This window comes from Budorcas taxicolor, chromosome 1, assembly GCF_023091745.1.
Source record: "Budorcas taxicolor isolate Tak-1 chromosome 1, Takin1.1, whole genome shotgun sequence".
Lineage (NCBI taxonomy): Eukaryota > Metazoa > Chordata > Mammalia > Artiodactyla > Bovidae > Budorcas > Budorcas taxicolor.
The window spans coordinates 13,920,339-13,937,777 of record NC_068910.1 but is presented as its reverse complement, the minus strand read 5'-3'; the positions used below and the strand labels follow the sequence as shown (position 1 = coordinate 13,937,777).

General features: G+C 41.9%; 1 protein-coding gene across 1 annotated transcript in view; it reads right to left on the bottom strand.

Annotated features, from left to right (window-relative positions):
• Nucleotides 1-17,439, bottom strand: part of CACNA2D3 (calcium voltage-gated channel auxiliary subunit alpha2delta 3) — an 877,155-nt gene that overhangs the window by 619,572 nt on the left and 240,144 nt on the right. The window lies entirely within an intron of this gene.

The window sequence follows — 17,439 nt, the reverse complement described above, 5'->3', positions numbered from 1 at the left end:
CCAAAATATACAAGCAGCTCATACAACTCAATACCAGAAAAACAAACAACCCAATCAAAACGTGGGAAAAAGACCTAAACAGACATTTCCCCAAAGAAGACATACAGATGACTAACAAACACATGAAAAGATGCTTAACATCGCTCATTATTAGAGAAATGCAAATCAACAGTACATGAGATATCACCTCACACTGGTCAGAAAAAGAGGATGTGGAGAAAAGGGAATGCTCTTGCACTATTGGTGGGAATGTAAATTGATACAGCCACTACGGAAGACAATATGGAGATTCCTTAAAAAACTAGGAATAAAACCACCTTATGACCCAGCAACCCCACTCCTAGGCATATGCCCTGAGGAAACCAAAATTGAAAAAGACACATATATCCCATTGTTCATTGCAGCACTATTTACAAAAGCTAGAACATGGAAGCAACCTAGATGTCCATTGACAGATGAATGGATAAAGAAGTTGTGGTACATATATACAATGCAATATTGCTCAGCCATAAAAAGGAACACATTTGAGTCAGTTCTAATGAGGTGGATGAACCTAGAGCCTATTATACAGAGTGAAGTAAGTCAGAAAGAGAAAGATAAATGTCATACACTAATGCATATATACGGAATCTAGAAAAATGGTACTGAAGAATTTATTTGCAGGGCAGCAATGGAGAAACAGAAATAGAGAATAGACGTATAGACGTATAGACATGGGGAGAGGGGAGGAGAGGGTGAGATGTGTGGAGAGAGTAACATGAAACTTACATCACCATGTGTAAAAGAGATAGCCAATGGAAATTTTCTGTATGGCTCAGGAAACTCAAAAAGGGGCTCCGTACCAACCTAGAGGGGTGGGATGGGGAGGGAGATGGGAGGGAGCTTCAAAAGAGAGGGTATGTATGTATACCTATGGCTGATTCATGTTGAGGTTTGACAGAAAACAACAAAATTCTGTAAGGCAATTATTCTTCAATTAATAAACAAATAAAATAAAATTCAGGAACTACGTCTATTGAATAGTTAAGCTAGTGGTTTCCAAGGTGAAATGCATAGACACTTCTATAAGAATTCTTAAATTTTCAGTTGTATTGAGAAACCTTACTCTACTTTATGGGCAAAATGCCTATATCATTTCCAAAAAAATAATCTAGTACATATGGGGAGTTGGCATATCTTCTGTGAGTCCAATTTAAACCCCTAATCTTTGCATCCTAATGGATTTAAACATTTTCTGACCTGGGGGTGCGGGGGAAATGTATTCAACATTTTCCTTCTAAGAATCAGAGTAAACTATTTTCTAGCCCAAGGGTTATTGTCAAAAGTAAAGCCTAACTCCTCTTTCATTTCCCGAAGCTTTCTAGATAAAGTGCAGCATAGTAGGGAAAGTAATTCCCATGCCAAAACCATTGAATATTACACATTTTCTAAACCAATAGCAGGCAGGTACATCTTTTCCATACATGGTGTCACTAGCTAAACTTATTTCAACCCTGCCCAGCAAGCTCCTATTCTTCTGTCAGCACCATAATCAAATATCCCCTGTACTGTGAAACCTCTGTTAAACACTCCAAAACAAGGATTCCTTACTCTGTGGGGGCAGGGCGGGGGGGGGGGGGTGTGGTGGGCAGACCCTTTTCACTGCAATATTTGACAAACTTGAATTAAGCAGAGAGCTATGCTTCATCTACAATGTATTGTAAACATCACCCACAGGGCAAATACTTCTCTGGATACTCTGGGCTTGTCCACAACTGTATACATAGGGCTTAGCTGAGTACCCCTTCCATGATGGTGCTCCCCCAGCATCTGTTAAACAAGTAGGGATACTTCTCATATTTCCTGGCTCATCCCTCTCCCATTAGGCTGAACTTGAGGATGGTGGACTGTCGTATCTACCTGTCTTTTTACAACCTCCAGCACAGTCATTGCCCAGTAAATATGGGCTAAATGTATCAGTGAATGAATGAATGAACAAAAGAAAAGCAAACAGTCCCCAGTCCCCTTCAAGCATTCAACACAGTTGTTCAATTAACGGTTCCTTTCTTAGAAATTCCTTATCTGTGTATCCTTCCTGTCATGCCATGTTTTCTACCTTGTATTTTATAGGTTCATAGACACACTTCTTATAGGCTCACACATACTTCTCCTGGAATGAAAGCCCCCTGAGGTCCAGAACTTGCTCAATTTCTCAGTGAACACAGTGGAGCCTATTGAGCCCAGAAGTTACTCAAATGTCTGTTGCACAGTCAGTCAGCAGAGACTGCTCAGGGATTATACAACATCTGAGGTGACTCTAGTTCACTCAATGAAGGTCCTTTTTCTGAGGCACATCGGTCTCATCAACACAAGTTGGTGAGTTGAGTTCAGTTTTCAGAAACACAAGCTTTACTAATTCCAGACCACAAACCTCTGTGTTTCCTGTCAGCCATTTCACTGACCCATTCCTCCCATATCAGACTGAAATGACACAAAATGTCTTCAACTTCCTATAGAAAATAAAGGGGAAAACACAAGAGATGGTGCATATGAAGAAATTTGAGTTTCTCTCACAAGAGAAGTTCAATAGGTATTAGTCAAATACAATGCTTAGAAAAGCTAAATATAATTATTTACTCAATGCTTATTCACTGATGTCAAAAATGCTACTTTTCATTCACCCCCATCCTCACTCTGTTCCCTTGCACTTACTTTTAGTTTAGAACAAATGCAGTCTGTGAATTATGATCTATATTGTAATAAACTGCTGAAGAGACTAACTGTAATCAAGTGAAAAATAATCAATATTGGGAAGTGCAATGGTCTTACTTCAAAAGTTTGAAAATTGTTGTATAATTGACTTTCCTCCATTTGCTATCCATTTTATTCACATTTTTTTTCAACTGAAGGACTAACTTGACCTACATGTGTTAAGAGGAAAAGAAATCACTTAAGTAGCAGCAAATGAGATACTATTATCACAGTTCAATATAAAATTGCCATCCATCATTTAAACAATTTGATCGGTGGCAGGGACAGGAAATTTCCAAAGACATTCTTAAATACTACAAACATTTTTCAAGCTATCAAATTAAGAGACAGGAATAATTAGACATTGCCCAAGGTCCTTCTATTCTGAAGGGAGAGATTTTTCAGGAAGATAAAATTGTTTGTCTCTATTGTTTTGCTATTTGGTCTCTCAATGAAAACAGGGTCATGTTTTAGACAATGATTGAGCTACAAAGTGTCAAGAAGGCCTTCACAAATTATTTTTTTAGAAAGCTAATCAACATAGGGTACATGTAAAGAATGTTAATGTTTCCCCAAGGTCTACACATGGGTCCATTTAAAAGGCACCCAGCAGCGTCTGCCCAGCCCACAACCCCTTTCTCTGAGAACTGCCGAAAACACAGCTGAGGGGCCCAGATGCCACTTTGTACTCGTCTCAAGAGTGGACATCCGAAGAAACTGGGATCCTCAGACACTCTTCCCTGAGAATTTGGAACAGGAGGTTGAAGATGTTCGTCAGCATCTAAAGGACCTTAGAAGTAAAGCATGTGAGCCTGGGAAAGATGTGGTAGCCACCATCAACAGTGCGTAGAGGCCCCGAGAAAGCCCGGTGCTGACGGAGAATGCAGCAGGAGGGAGGCAGCAGGGGTGAGAGACCAGGGCAGCTGCCTCAGCTCCTACTCACTGCCAGGCCCCAACCTCTCTGTCACGCTCCGTCACACACTTCTGCAGCTTCTCCAGCAAATCCTCACTTTCACTATCAAATCGCCATCCTTCTGTGGGTTTTGGTGACTTGTCACCAAAAGAACCTTGGGAAAACCTTGTTAACTAACCTTGACTGCTTGGCAGGTGAGCAAGACAACTTCTCTACAAACTCTAAAAACGATGACACGTTAATGACCATCAGGGGCTTCGGAACATTCTGATTCAAAAGTCACTGCAAAAATCCTTGGAAATTCAGCGGGAGTATTTTTAGGCTTGGCTTCATAAGAAACAATGCGCTAGAGCAACTGACCAGAAAAAGTTGTCAGAGATCTCAGCTACTATTTTAGCCCAAGAGGCCAATGTAGTCATATTTCCCAGGTGGATTCTACTCTTCGCTCTAGAACAAGAGGCACTGGGCCCTATTCAATGGCAGTAAGATTGATAAACTATGTTCTACACCAGGGCTCCTCACACCATAAATGGTGAAGGGCTAGCTTTTGGTGTGTTGGTTTTGTTTTTATTTTGTTCTGTATGTGTTTTCCAATTTATTGGAGTGCAATACTTTTATAAAATACAGTAGTGTGTTCGATGTCACACCAATGTCATATTGTTATATATAGTTCTCAACACTTGCTCTCAATTTCTGTTTGTATCTCACTGCAACAATAAACAGTTCCTAAACCACACCAGCCATGGCCCACACTCTTAGAAGCTCTGGTCTACACTACAGCTGTCTCAGTGCTCAATATACATGGCTACTCAGTTGTCCCCACCCAGGACTTTTCTTGAAGACACTGTGATAGCCTAGTTGGTACAAAATAGAGGTACATCCTACCTGGAAGCCTGGTAATAATCAAGTCCCTGCTTTGTAATTACTGGCACTGTGATTCTGAGCTAGGAATGTAACCTCTCTGAGAATTCCTCTGCAGCTGCAAAATGTGAGTGGATGGTAGGCAAAATTCTAAGACTGCTCCCCAAGTGTCTCCATTCTCAGGCAGTACACCTCGCAAAATTCCTTTCCTTTGAGTGTGGGCAGGGTTTGTGAATATGATAGGATAGCCACTCCCTCGATGAAATTACATTGTATAAGATGTTTTATAAGTAGAAATGGGAGAGATTGATTCACTGTTGGGTTGGGGATTTTTTGTTTGTTTGTAATACTTGTTTATTTATTTTGCTGTGCCAGGTCTTAGTTTCAGGAGTTGAGATCTTCAGCTGCAGCATGCAGGATCTGGTTCCCTGATCAGGGATGGAACTCAGGCCCCCTGCATTGGGAGCACAGACTCCCAGCCACTGGATTACTGGGGAAATCTCCACTGTTGGTTTTGAAGAAGTAAGCTGTCACACTGTGAGAAGGCCACATGCCTAAGACCTGCAGGTGGTGAACAGAAGTGGAAAACAACCCCTGGCCAATGGCCAGCAAGAAACAGCGTCTTCAGTTCACTTCCCCACGAGGGACTGAGTTCTATCAACAATCTGAATGAGCCTGGAATAGAGCCCTGAGCCTCAGATGAGCACATAGCCCCTGAAAACACTTTTGTTTCAGCCTCGTGAGTCCTGAGCACAGAATTCAGCTCTGCTCTGTCCAGACCTCTGGCCTATAGATAATCATACTAAATGGTTGTTGCTTTGTTATATAAGAACAGAAACTATCACAGACTGCCATACCTACTAACACTGGAGTTGCTGCAAGGGTAAGAAATAATTTATGGGAAGTGCTGAATATGCCAAAATCATTCAGTACACAGTAGCTGTTAAGCCCATGTTGGTGATTAGTTTCATAACCCATTTAGGCCTATTTATATAGGGACTGTGGAGAAGGAAATGGCAACCCACTCCAGTGTTCTTGCCTGGAGGATCCCAGGGACGGGGGAGCCCAGTGAGCTGCCGTCGATGGGGTCGCACAGGGTCAGACACGACTGAAGTGACTTAGCAGCAGCATATAGGGACTGACTTCCCTGGTGGCTCAGATGGTAAAGCGTCTGCCTGCAATGAGGCAGACCCGGGTTCGATCCCTAGGTCAGGAAGATCCCCTGGAGAAGGAAATAGCAACCTACTCTAGTGCTCTTGCCTGGGAAATCCCATGGACAGAGGAGTCTGGTAGGCTACAGTCCATGGGGTCGCCAAGAGTCGGACATGACTGAGCGACTTCACTTTCACTTTTCTATAGGGACTAAAGTATATGCATGTACAAACACACACATTGACACACATAAAATTCTAACAGACTTCATGAGTCTCCCTACAGAGAACAATCTGACTATCATTTTTAAGAATTGGCTTGTATCTGTTGGGTCCCTCTCATATCTCTCTTTTGATAATTGTCATAAGCCTGGGAAGTCAATAAGCTAACACCACCATTTTCATTACACCAGAGAAAAATCTGATGATCAGATTCCAACCATAGTCACATAGCCAGTTGGCTCACAGCAGAATCAGATCATAAGCCTATCTTTTCAAAATAATCCACAGAAGTCTCATTTTTAAATGTAAAGATTTCTTTAACTGCAAAAGTTGCCTCCTATGGTTTCAAAAAGAGTTTTTGCAAACATCACAGATGTTATTGATTACAACAAGGTTTCTGTCCATCTTAAATCACACTGCAAACTGTATTTTCTGGTTCTCAAGTTAAAAAAAAAAAAAGAGTAGATATTCCCATAAGCAAAATCTGGAAATTGAATTGGACCTAAAATTCCTAATTTTTAGATACAGGTTTTTGCCATGAGAATTAAAAAGCAGACCAACTGTGTTGGGGATATGAAGACACAGTGCACTGGCCAGATCTGTTCTCTTTGCCCTGCTCATGACTTCAGAGCTGCTAGCTACGTACACAATGTTTTCAGCCCACTTTACAGGGTCCATATCAACTTTTGCACTTCATTTACGACCCCCTATTTTATAAGCTGTGGAATTCTTTTCTGGTACTTAACTTTCCATAAAAGTAAATATTCAAATCATGATTGGGGTGAACATTTTCACTGGCAGGTTTCACAGCTAAGAAAGATTATATTTTTTTTATGTTTTGTGTGCAGCTCTCTGAAAATATAGGATTCTATTAAACACTCACTACCACAAATAAAGTGGCATATATTAGCAATGCTTACATATCTTCCCGTTTCCCTGCTTAACTTCAGTAGATTCTCAAAGGCATCCACACCACTGAAAAATACATTTTCAGATTCTTGGACAGCTGTATGGATGATACAAAAATAAAATAAAATATATACTGGGTGTTGGATAGCCCAGGCCTAGCCTGGACCACATAAGTCTGTCCTGTGGGAGGAATGGAGTTAAATGGCTCCACTCAACCTTTTGGGGCAACCACATACTTTATCATCACAAGACTTTACATTATAAATGGCATACAAATATATGTGCCCCAAGAAATATGTGTAGAAAGTTGCTCTCCATGGGAGAGAGGAGACAATGTCTGCCAGTATCAACAGTGTGTGGAGGAAACTGGGCTCAGAGGAATCAGAAACTGCAGCTGGATTCCGAGGGAGGTGTGACATAGACTGAGGCCGTGCCAAAGCTAATGATTGAGAGCTTACAGTGCTCAAACTCCAAGGACGCAAGTAGCCTCTTGATGAAGGCCCCTGCAGTCTGGGTCCCACCGTGGAAGAGGTAACAGCCCACCAGACATGAAGGCAGGTCTTCAGTTCCTTCAGAGACGAAAAGGCAGGTGACAGTCACAGTCTCTGCCACTTGTATTCAACATTTGAGTTAGGACTAATTCCTAGAATTCAGTATTTGAGATTTTGAGTTTATATACCTTTTCTCATTCATCTGTTTGAAGAAACTAGAACTAAAAAAAACAGATAGTCCTCTTATGCTGGGAAGACTGAAACCAATCCAACCAACCACCCAGATCAGCAGTCAACAAACATTTCTAGAAAGGGCCAGATGGTAAATATTTTTGGCTTTGCAGGTCACATGATCTCTACTCAACTCCTCAACTCTGTTGTTATAGTGCAAAGACAACAACATGTTAGGGAGTGGGTATGGCTATTTTTCAACATCAGCTCAGTTCAGTCACTCAGTTGTGTCTGACTCTTTACGACCCCAGGGACTGCAGCACGCCAGGCTTCCCTGTCCATCACCAAGTCCCGGAGCTTACTCAAACTCATGTCCATCACAATATATGTTAGACATAACCTTACTTATAAAAAACAGTGGGTGAACCAATCAGACTGGGCCCATGGACTGTCATTTGAAGACTCCTGACTTAGGTCTCAGAAAACATAGCCACCAGGTCCCTCATAATTTCTGCACTGGCACAGCCTTCGGTTTCCTGGACAGTGTTCCAACACATGTCCCTCCTCCCACTCCATCCTCCAGCTGCCTCCAGATCCCTATCCCAGAAGTCTGAGCATGCCCTTCTCCTGTCAAACATTATGTGCCTCCCACTGGCTAGAGAAGCACCCCAAATCTACACCCAAAATATTCTGGTGTTAGTCCAGATACTCATGAGAGAGTTATGCACAAAAGGGTACTACTATCTTCAATACCATTTGTAGGAGAAGTGCGCACTTCAGCTTTGACAAAGTTAAGGAGTCCTTTATTGAAGGACTTCTGAGGACTGTACACTAACTGTATCAGGCAGTCATCAGGGAACAAGAATCATTTCCCAAACACGTCTGACCACAGAACCTTTCATTCCCACAGAGTATCACTTGGAACTTGCATCCCAGGGGATGTACCATGGGAAATACTCCCTCGTGATACGTTCCTTAGCATGACATAAGTAATCCTTTATAATCTAGCCCACAACTATACGGAGCTCCCATTTGGCACTTGCCAGGACCCTTTTAGTGTGTCCTCCCCACCGTTTCCCTGAGCTGCACATTAGGGTTTTTTCTCTCTCTTTAGCACAACACACGCTGAAACACACCCATGCTTGACAAATTCTATACTGCCGGGACCAGCTCAGTTTTTAAACATTCTCCCCCATAAAGTTTATTCCCCAGGCCTTTGTGCCCACAGAATATTTGATTTAATAACTCAATCATTCCATGCAGCTTGGTTTATTCTAAACCTGGTGCTAAGCAACAGAATCCTGGAGGAAGCTAGACTTCCCATTTGAATTTGTGACCTTGGATGACTAACATGAGGATAGACCCTGAATCCTTTCCTATTAGCTTCTCAAATCTGGTGCAATACATTTAGTTTAATAGAAGGTTATTTCTCCCATAAAGCATATATCATGAATACAATAAATATATTCCCCTATCTCTCTCTACCCCATATTATTTAATGGGGACTCTTCAGAGAGCATAAAGGGATGATTGAGTGGAAGGATACAAGGAATGTTTATGGGAGGACAGGAAAAGAGGGCAGGAGGCAAGGAAATTTTCCTAAAACATATCCCACAAAGACCAAGTATAAACCATTAAAATTAATCATCTTATTAGCTTCCCAGAGTTTTCCTTCTATCTTTTGACTTTTAATAACTGAACACTGGTCCTTTTACTTGCTTCTGGTTGATACCCAATTTGCCGTGTTGTTGACTCGACTCATATGCAATTTCACACACTAAATATCAGCACAGGAAATTACTGAACACCAGGGCTGGAGGGAACAACGCGATCATTTTTCAGATAAGGAAACCAAGGGCCAGCAGGGAGGTGCCTCGCCCCAGCAGCCTCACATTTCAGGAGATTGTTCAAGGGCCACGAGGCACCCCTCTCATGCTTCCAAGGGCCTCTGATTTTACGTATCCTCAGGCATTATTGTCCTAATTTTACACATGATGAAACCAGGGCAAGGAGAAATTGAGTGGCCTGCCCAAGCGACTCACTTGAACGCTGAATGTTAATGCCAAAATGTCACAATCTGTCCTTCTTGCAGCTGTGACCTCAGAGGAAGAACATTTTCCTTAGTTAAACGAAACCACATATTCTTCTTCACAAAGAAATAATTTAATGCATTCTGGCTTAGACATAAATAATACTTTTTTTAAAAAACCAAAGAAAAAAGGCATGATCAATTCTCTCCTTGCAACTTTTTATTTTTCTACAGCATTTTATGTTTTTAAAAGTAGATTTTATTTTTTAGAGAAGTTTTAGATTCACAGAAAAAAGGAGAGGCAAGTACAGGGAACCGTATATCACCTCAACCCCACTCCCAATTTCCTATATTATTAACAGCTTGCATTAGTGTGGTACACATGTTATGACTAATAGGCCAATACATTATAATTAACTGAAGTTCATAATTTACATTAGGCTTCATTCTTTGTGTTGTACGTTTTATGGGTTTGGACAAATGTGTGATGACATGCATGTACCATACTGTATCATACAGAATGGTTTCACAGATCCAAAAACTCCCTGTACTCCATCTATTCATCCCTCCTTCTCTGCAAAGTCCTAGTAATACAGATCATTTTACTGTTTCTATAGTTTGGATTTTTCCAGAATGTCATATAGCTGGAATCATGTGATATGCAGCCTTTCCACACTGAATTCCTTCACTCAGCATATTATACATTTAGAGTTCCTCCATGCCTTTACATAGCTTGACAGCTCATTTTTAATCACTTAATAGTATTCCACTATATGTATGTACCACAGTTTATCCATTCTCTTACTGAAGAATCATCACTGCTTTTAAGTTTTGGCAGTTACAAATAAAGATGTTGTAAATAATTATGTGCAAGTTTTACTGTAGATATAAGTTTTAAGCCATCTGACTAAATACCAAGCAGCATAACTTCTGGATTGTCCAGTGAGAGTATGATTAAGTAAGGGAGGAAGCAACTGTGATCATCTTTCATGGTGAGCCCTCAATCACGCAGCCCTGAGGAGAGGGCCCTACATACCTCGCTAGGATGACAGAACAAAGGGCTTACATTCCTCGCAACTGTGTTTTTGAAAAGTTGCCAGGAAGAATTTGCTCTGCCAGAAAATCAAGGGAGAAAAGTGACAGAAAAACTTTAAGTAAGGAAGTGCTGGTGGAGGTTTCTGAATCAAGAGTGTATATCATCCCTGAAAGTGTTCTGACTAACACAAATGCTGCAGGAATGCAATTTTTTAAAATTAATACCACTGTTTTAGACTTTTTAGATTCATATAGTCCACTTTAAATAAACTGTGCCAACAATCATTTCTCAATATTTGAAGGATGATATTCATTGACATTTGGTACTGAATCCTCCTTGTATTTTAAGGCTACCATCCCATCCACCCCCTATTCTTTAACAATACTCACAGACTGTTGTGGTGGTACCATCTCTGAACCAGCTCACATTATTACTTACAAAGGGTTTCACAGAGACAGGAGAACAGTGCCTGAGAGTGGCTGCCAAGGCATAACTCAACACATTGTGTCAAGGTCAGATCTCAGTGCCAATAAAGATTTATTAGGTTCAAAAAACTGAATCAGCAGTGTCTTTGCATGACCTGAGCACCCATGTTGGCACAGGGTTCTGGAAGTTCTCAGTAAAGAGAAAAAGTGAGACTAAAAGACAGCTTTTCATTCTTATACAAATGCAACAAAGGTAGAGAATGGCAGCCTCAACACAGATGACCAAAAAAGAAAATGAAAATTATTTTAGGAAACACCACTAGCTCAGCTCAGTTCTCTTCTATAAGCTCTCTCTCTGGGGACAACTAACCTACATTGTATTTATCTTAACCTTGGAACAAGCTGACCAGATTTCATTCTGGGGCCTGCCCTCCAGATCTGAACACTGAGGGATTGTCATCACACAGCACATCAGAAGGGACCACGGCAGTCTGTCAGAAAATCATACTGGGATAACCCAGCCAGCCCTTGTGGACCTCCAAATATTCTACTGACCAACCACAAAGCAATTCCACAGGCACTGGCCTTAGCCTTCAGAGCAGTCAATGGAAGGAGAGCACTGAAGAGTCTGGGTACATGTATACTTGTAAAATGGAGTTTCCAGTCTAACCAGGGTTAATGAGGTAAAAAGGATATGTAGACTAACTGGGTTCTTTTCCTCTTTCCTCCAATCATACACTCTTCCCAGTCACATGACTTAATATACACCTATATGCCAATCAGCCCAAGCCTCTATCATCAGCCCAGACTCCTGCCCTGGGCTTAAGCCTCATAGAACCAATGGCACCTTTTACATCTCCACTTGCATGCCTGACAGATATCTCAAACTTGGGTGGCCAGAACACAACAGGGGGTGTAAAACAAAGACTAGGGGTTCTCATTTGTTTCTCTCCTTCCCTCAGCGTTCTCACACAAACTCCCCCAGGGCCAATCTATGAGCAATTTCCAAAGACACCAACTTCAAATGTACTCTGACCATATCTCTCTCCACCTCTACTGATATAACCCCATTCCCACACTGCTCTGCTGATGAATGTAGACATAAGTTCTCAACCCACTGAAATGACCGTAAGAGCCCTCTAGCTAACCTAGTTTCCACTCTCACTCCCTCCAGACTAGTCTCCAAACAGCAGCTGGCATAATCAAAATATAAATCAGATCACATATCTTACTCCTTGAAATCTTTCAATGGCCTCCATTTGTACTCAGTAAAATCTACCCCCGTCTGCAGAGCTATAGCTCAACCCTTGTTTAGCTCCTCAACCTTATTCTTCATGAAGATCCTAGTGTCACACTATCACATCTGCAGAGGGACCATCCCTGGTCCCCACTTGAGAGACTAGCACCCCATCACTTTCTCATAGCCTGTTATTTTCATTCTCCTTATTATAAATTTCCGTACACATGTGCACACACATACACATCACGAGTCATGAAGTCGCTAGGTCGTATCCAACTCTTTGTGTCCCCATGGACTGCAGCCCACCAGGCTCCTCCATCCGTTATATCTCCACTGCCCAGATGTATATCCAGGACAGAGAATGTCTTCAATAAATACTCTGTTGAAGAAATGGAAACTGATAGGCCATATCCCAGTAAGCACAAGAGAGTCATTCTCCTCTCTGCTTTGGCAAATGATTTTTGTTTGAGTTTTTGTTGTACAGTAAAAGATTAAGTAACTGATTTACATTTGTGGACCATGCTGTACAAAAGATATGTATCATTAAACACCAGAATCCCACTCAAACTCAGGAAGAGGCATGTGAGAACCATGTAGCCCAAGGACACAGGTCTTAGATCTCACATTCTAGCCACTGAGGAGAATGACAAGTGGAATTAAATGTAATATTTAAATATGTTTGCCCTTTTTTCTCCTTTCAGCTGATTTTTCATGAGTTAAATTTGCTCTCTTGAAAAGCAAAAGCCTTGACAGAAACCCTGAATGCACAATAATGAGACTTAAAGATACTTAGGGGGGGCTCATGGATAGAAAACACTGGAACCCCACTAAACTTGCAGCTCACCACAGCACTGTTTGTCATGTTTTATTATACTTGGTTTTAGGCCTTTAAAAATATCCTTCATAGTTTATAAGCTTTAAAGAAATGGAAACACTAGTCATTGTTGACTTTTGCCCATGCCTCAAATTCAATTTAAAGAGATATCATCATGGGGGCTAAAAGGCCCTGTGCTATACTTAAAACAATAGTAAACTGGATCATGTCTCCTTAATTCCCTGTGTGAATAATGTTTGTGGCAGACTTATAAAGTGCACACAATGCCAATAATTCTAAAGAGAAAAATTCCTCTATTTCCATGATCCAATCCAAAGCAAACACTGCACAGCACGTTTGGATAGGTGTTGAAGGGCTGGAAGGCTGAGATTTATGTGCAGAGATGAAAAGACCTTGAACACGTATAGCTTAGCTAAAGAGACATGATAACTGTCCTTAAATAACTGACAGAGTAAACACCGAAGAGCAAAGAAAATAATGGCCCAAGCTAGACAAAGGAGGCAATCAGGGGTAATAGGAATCTTGGGCCAGGGTGATAAAAAGCATCCTGGCAGGAAGATTTCTAGATGAAAGAACAGTTCTTCTTATTCCAAGATACAGCACTACCTGGAGAGGCCTTTTCTGGGGTCCCCACCACCTCACCTGGAGCAAGACGAGTTGGCCTAACTTTTCTCCCAGGACAAGATGGCAAAAAGCCCAAGTCTGGGGGAAAGTGTCTTGGCCAATGGCTCCAGCATCTCATCACCCCACTCCACAGCCCTCCCTGAAGCTTACCAGGGAGAGGGGAATGTTTCCAAAGGGTCATTTCAGGTTTTGGAGCTGAGGCTGGCATCTTCAGACACCACTCGGGGTCTAATGCATTGCTGGGGGAGAGACAGTGCTAGGTTACTCACCAAAACGCCCTGCCACTGAGATCGCCTCTGTTTAGAGCTATCCCCAAACTCAGCTGATAATCAAAACGACCTGGGAAGTAGGGGCAGGATGGCGACTTTATAGAAACACCATTCCTGGACCTCCCCACGCCCATACCTGCTCTACCAGGACCACACCACTGGGAGGGGCAGAAGTGAAGTGAAGTAAAAGTCGCTTAGTCATGTCCGACTCTTTGAGACCGCATAGACTATACAGTCCATGGAATTCTCCAGACCAGAATACTGAAGTGGGTAGCCTTTCCCTTCTCCAGGGGATCTTCCCAAAACAGGGATCGAACCCAGGTCTCCCGCATTGCAGGCAGATTCTTTACCAGGTGAGCCACAAGGGTAGGGGCAGAGGTGCGAGTCAAACCTACATCAGGCCTGGCTCCAAGACTGCACTCAGCTGCTGGTCCCCGTCCAGGGGTGATGGTGGGACCCTAACCACCAGCTTCACATATCCACCTCTGCGCTTCTTTCAAAGCTACAAAGAAATGCTGCTGTTCTCACTGTCCAGCTGTTTCCGACTTTGAGGAAGCAGCTGTATCAGGAAGTTAGCCATATGACTTAAATGAGGTGACTAGAAAACCACCAGATTTATTGGCCAGAACTTATGATTTACTACCACAGCTGTATTCCAAAGCTTCTGGAACTTGCTGTTTCTAACATTTATGGATACCTTTGAGCAGAGTACCATTGCCTTCATACCTGCTCACATTTGAAAGTGACATATTCGGGAGATATTCAGTAATTTCTGGAATAACATCACATTGCTGGAGCTGTGTGCTAGTCTATCTAGGGTGGGCTCCACTGTTGCCCCAGGGACAAGGATATGCCTCATTTGGTTGGGAGGAACCTTTAAAATCCTTAGTAGTCACTAATTTTGTTTGTGGTCTTTCCTCATGTTGGCTTATGTGTTAGTGACCCCATAAGTTACAGTAAACGTTTCCCAGATTTTTTTCTGTGATTGGCACAGACCAATTTGTTCAGATTCAAATCATCTTAATAAGTATTGATTGAATATCTTGTAGAAGTACAGTCATACTAATGCTAGGAGTAGTAATAATCCTACGATCACCAGTACCACATCCTGTCTTTAATTGTACTGACCTTGAACTCTATCCTTACAACTATCCTGAAGGGAGGTGATACTATCTGGCAAATGGCTCAATAGTGGCTCATGGAAATGAAATAGCTTACACAGGGAGGGGCAAAGAGGCAGAGGCCGAACTAGAAACCAGGTGCCCCTGCTGTGCTCTGACCCCTGTGTTCTATCACCTTCCATTACACCAAGTACAAGGGCATTACAAGAACAAAGGAGAATGCCCTGGGCTCATAAAGGGCCTGTCCTCAACTGGAGAAAGAAGAACAGCGTATGTATCCATGTATCGATGCAGTACAGGTCATCAAAAGCAAAGCGCCAAGAGCCACGAGGACCAGGGGAAAAGAGACTAAGCTCCAGACCCGGAGAGAAGTGCAGCAAATAGGAAATTAGACTTTGAAGAGGAGAGAACCCGCATGAGTTAGGCTGTATAGGATGAGTAGCTGAAGATCACACTGTGGGAAGCTGAGAGGGGGCTGAGCAAGGAGGATGTGAACGAGATGTTCTGTAGAAAGTTGCCTGGCAGCAGCTATGGCTTTGAATGCAGGGAGCTAGACAGGGAACCAGTGCTCAGTTTCCAAGAACTGTCTTCACAAAAAGGAATGTGCTCTTGATGATAAGAGTGAGTCCAAAAAGGAGGCTACAAATTGGCTTATTGAAAGAGTTTCTTACCTTGTAACACAAGGTAGAACCACACAAACTGTTGAGATTAATTACATTTTAATGTCATTATATCCCAGCTATCATTGGTTACCTAGAATGTTCAAACATGGAGACAAAGCTGAGAGCTAAAGGGTTATACACAGCAGGGAACATAAACGTGTGAAGATCTTTTAGCTTTTTGTTTCAACATCATTCTAAAAAAAAGAGAAAATGGCAGCAAGAGCAGCAAGAAGCCACCAATGACTCTGACAAGAAAAGAGAACAGAAAAATGTTTAAAAATCAAACTCATGAACTCAAAATTCATACCAGTCCCAGAAGCAAAATCCTTGGTCTGCCTTACAAAATGATTATGTCACAACCAAGGGGTGTTAAAAGTTATTGATGAGACCACAAAGGAAATATTAAATTATAATACCCTCTGCAGGTAGGCAAACAGGAATGAAGCAGGGCAAAGGCTAATAGAGTTTTGCCAAGAGAACACACTGGTCATAACAAACACTCTCTTCCAACAACACAAGAGAACACTCTACACATGGACATCACCAGATGGTCAATATCGAAATCAGATTGATTGTATTCTTTGCAGCCAATGATGGAGAAGCTCTATACAGTCAGCAAAAACAAGTCCAGGAGCTGACTGTGGCTCAGATCATGAACTCTTTCTTGCCAAATTCAGACTTATATTGAAGAAAGTAGGGAAAACCACTAGACCATTCAGGTATGACCTAAATCAAATTCCTTATGATTATACAGTGGAAGTAAGAAATAGATTTAAGGGACTAGATCTGATAGATAGAGTGCCTGATGAACTACGGATGGAGGTTCATGACACTGTATAGGAGATAGGGAGCAAGACCATCCCCATGGAAAAGAAATTCAAAAAAGCAAAGTGGCCGTCTGAGGAGGCCTTACAAATAGCTGTGAAAAGAAGAGAAGCGAAAAGCAAAGGAGAAAAGGAAAGATATAAGCATCTGAATGCAGAGTTCCAAAGAACAGCAAGGAGAGATAAGAAAGCCTTCCTCAGAGATCAATGCAAAGAAATAGAGGAAAACAACAGAATGGGAAAGACTAGAGATCTCTTCAAGAAAATTAGAGATACCAAGGGAACATTTCATGCAAAGATGGGCTTGATAAAGGACAGAAACTGTATGGACCTAACAGAAGCAGACGATGTTAAGAAGAGGTGGCAAGAATATACAGAAGAACTGTACAAAAAAGATCTTTATGAACCAGATAACCACGATGGTGTGATCACTCACCTAGAGCCAGACATCCTGGAATGAGAAGTCAAGTGGGCCTTAGAAAGCACCACTACGAACAAAGCTAGTGGAGGTGATGGAATTCCAGTTGAGTTATTTCAAATCCTGAAAGATGATGCTGTGAAAGTGCTGCACTCCATATGCCACCAAATTTGGAAAACTCAGAAGTGGCCACAGGACTGGAAAAGGTCAGTTTTCATTCCAATCCCAGAGAAAGGCAATGCCAAAGAATGCTCAAACTACCGCACAGTTGCACTCATCTCACACGCTAGTAAAGTAATGCTCAAAATTCTCCAAGCCAGGCTTCAGCAATACGTGAACGGTGAACTCCCTGATGTTCAAGCTGGTTTTAGAAAAGGCAGAGGAACCGGAGATCAAATTGCCAACATCAGCTGGATCATCGAAAAAGCAAGAGAGTTCTAGAAAAACATCTATTTCTGCTTTATTGACTATGCCAAAGCCTTTGACTGTGTGGATCACAATAAACTGT